The sequence below is a fragment of the Fukomys damarensis genome, unplaced genomic scaffold (assembly GCF_012274545.1).
Source record: "Fukomys damarensis isolate Sample0158 unplaced genomic scaffold, DMR_v1.0_HiC HiC_scaffold_39, whole genome shotgun sequence".
NCBI lineage: Eukaryota > Metazoa > Chordata > Mammalia > Rodentia > Bathyergidae > Fukomys > Fukomys damarensis.
This window is the reverse complement of record NW_022900951.1, coordinates 417,298-417,815: the sequence shown is the minus strand read 5'-3', so window position 1 is coordinate 417,815 and position 518 is coordinate 417,298.

Genomic DNA, 518 nt, shown 5'->3' with positions numbered 1-518 from the left:
GGGGAGGGGCGTCAGTGTGCCGCGGTCACCGTCCCATCCGCACCTCCGGTCCCATCCGCACCTCCGGTCTCGGCCAATTCCCTCGTCCAGTCCGAACCCACCTTTGTGCATCTGGTTCTCCTGCTTCCTGCACTTGGCTCTCCGGTTCTGGAACCAGACCTGGGGACCGAGGCAGACAGGACGCTCAGGCCCGGCTGTCCAGAGAGCCTTTTCCTTCCCCCGCCCTCGCCCTCGCGGGACCCCGGGTGCGTGTCCACCGAGGACTCTGCTTGCGAACCCCGCTTCCCACCCGCGGGCTGACTGGGCCGGGCAGTCAGGCTCACTGGGGCCTCTGCGAGTGGCGGGCGGCGCCGGGCCAAGGTCCAGGGAAGTAGACGCGCAGCCCGATGCACTGGCGGAGGACCCCACACGCACTGCCTGGGGTCTGGCAGACACCCCTCCGGCCGGCCGGGCTGCACCCCACAGGCTGGGGCCCTTCTGGCCCAGGAACCCGGGCTCTGCTCCGCTCCGGGCTCCCG